The following is a 2,462-nucleotide window of genomic DNA, read 5'->3' on the forward strand; positions in this document are numbered from 1 at the left end:
AGCCAAATGTTTTTTAGTGATAGGGATTCTGTTTAGGTCTCAAACAGACAACTCTGGTCAAATGCTATTCTTGTATGGTCAGTTAACGATTCGCTTCATTGAAGCTGCAATAAAACAAAGGAAAGAAGCGTGAACTTGCATGCAAAACCCTCAATTGTCCCCTTTTAAGTAAGAGGTGGATGGGGAACCTTACTGGACTCTGACAAAACGGCAAGAAAAGGACCACCAAGTAAATGTCTTCAAAGGGAAAGGAGGGCATTTCAGACCAGAATATCACTGTGCACTTTTTTTTAGATACCACCCTATAGTACATTAAATGAATACCCAATACCTTCATAGTTCTACAAACATATAATGTTTTGAAAAACCTGGTATGTACAATGCAATGAGCAGTTTTTAAACTCGTTGTGCTATATATTTTCATAGACACAGATAACATGAAAAAGCTCATCATCTTGCAACAGGAAAGTTGAATATCTTGTGCGGTCTTACGTAGATGATATTGCAAGCTGCAAAATGTATTTACTTACCCGATAAATAATATTGTCTGGATATATTTAGAATCCTTTCATTTCCTTAAATGGAGTAATTGAACGTGCAATTAGAACAAAAAAAAACAAAAATAAGAAACGTGAGCATTTTTTAACAGAACGACGCTCCAGTGTGTGAGCTCTTTTCACAATGCACGTAGCACCCTCTTGTGGCCGAGTTCTCACACTACATCTAACGCATTGACCAATAGAAAAGGCGGTGGCTGCAGCTCAATGTTTTCACTTTATTTCAACTAACGACAAAAAGAAACGTTTTGCCTAGTGTGCGAAGTGTCCAGTGGTAACAGACGATCAGATCTGAATTGTCTCTCTAACACCAGCAGCCTTTTCCTCGGTCGGCCGCCTCGCTGTCACAGAGTCCTTCCTCTTCCTCCAGAGCGGCAAGATTAATCTCGTCATTGACAGACATCCGGAGAAGATCCAGGTCCTTTTTATTAGCTGCCAGCACCTGTTCAGCCAATCGCGTGAAAGTCTTCGAGGGAGACACAGACACAGGTTGAAAGACATCTTGTTTTTTTAGTCTTCAGTCAAGGTAATGCTTCAAAACGCAGGTTGGAAACACTGACACAAGGGTTGTGAGGTCGATTCCGACTGGGCATTACAACATTTATTAAAAAAAAAATTGCATAATTTACAGATCGAGTCTGAATAATAAAAATTTGACATTGTTATTACTTCTGATTCCAATTCTCCAATATAAAACATGTGTTTTATTACTCACGTAATAACCTTACAATAATCAATAAAATGACTGTTCTCCATCCTCTTGTCATATTCGATGTAAAAGCGAATTGTACAATCAGGCATCGATGAGAATTACATTCGTGAACACGTGACATTTCAAAATTAACAGAACAATCTATTGGCTCGTATTTCCCCTTCAACAACACAAAACACGTCAGTAACGTTCGGGGAGGTCAGGTCAGGTCAGGTGAACTCTGAATGACCTTATTCTCCTGACACCACGTTCCGCGTTCCAGTGACGTTTGGTGAGGTCAGTAAGTGACATATCGCCGCTAGTTATAGGGAACACGTCATTACCCACAATGCAATGTGGGCAGCGTTTGGTCCATTTCAGACCCAATAACGTGAAAAATAAACAATTTAATACGACTAAAAACGTTGGAAAACAATGTATGGGACGTTACCAAGCCATGGACATCAAAAAAAAAAAAAGAACCCGAGCCATAAAAATCGGCAAACCGTGCCAACCATGAGTGAAACTCCTGGTCGAGATATAGGTGTCTAGCTCGAGAAATTCCAAACAGCAGTAGCCAAGCGTTCCTTGGACCTAGGGCGCCTGCCATGACGGCAGTGTGGTACATTGGACGTCGGCGCGGGCTGTGGCTCCTAGTTGGCCTGTAGGCAAGGTGGTGGGTGGGACGCCTCTTGTCAGCTAGGGGTCCTAGACAGCGGCCTGTTCTGATGTCTGACTGTGCCACTGGCGGCAGGCCTATTGGTCAGCCTGGAGGTGGGGGGCCCCACCCCACCCCACAACTAAACATGTTCAATGAAATGTCCGACGCACGGACGCATTATTGCGTCTCGGGCCGCTCCGAAAATGGTATTCAAACGAGTGTTACAGTTTCAGCTGGTGTTGATGATGATTCGTTCTACCGTATTAGTAATAGTGTAATCATTTGTATTTACCTGTACTATCCAGGCCAGATGCCTTGTTAGATGTTAGTTAGACGAACAGTTGGATGACGGGTTGTACAGAATCTGTTGAATGAAAACCACAACAGCGCTGGTGAGGGCAGGTGTCTCAGTCTCGCGGCCGCATCCTGCCCGCCGCAGGTGTCCGACTAGCGCCGCCGGACCGTCAGCGCCGCCCCCTCGCCGGGTACCGGTCGCCGGTCGGACCGTCAGCACCACACTTCAATATTAACCCCGAAGTTTAGTTTCTGACTC

The 2,462-nt window shown here is 44.1% G+C and overlaps 1 long non-coding RNA gene across 1 annotated transcript; it reads right to left on the reverse strand.

Moving 5' to 3' along the window:
* Nucleotides 1-758: 758 nt before the first annotated feature.
* On the reverse strand, nt 759-2,462 carry LOC120807713 (uncharacterized). The gene is made up of 2 exons (XR_005709867.2): nt 2,202-2,462; nt 759-1,023 (listed from the first exon to the last, which is right to left on the reverse strand). It is a non-coding gene; the product is annotated as an uncharacterized LOC120807713 (long non-coding RNA).

The sequence above is a fragment of the Gasterosteus aculeatus genome, chromosome 18 (genome assembly GCF_964276395.1).
Source record: "Gasterosteus aculeatus chromosome 18, fGasAcu3.hap1.1, whole genome shotgun sequence".
Classification (NCBI taxonomy): domain Eukaryota; kingdom Metazoa; phylum Chordata; class Actinopteri; order Perciformes; family Gasterosteidae; genus Gasterosteus; species Gasterosteus aculeatus.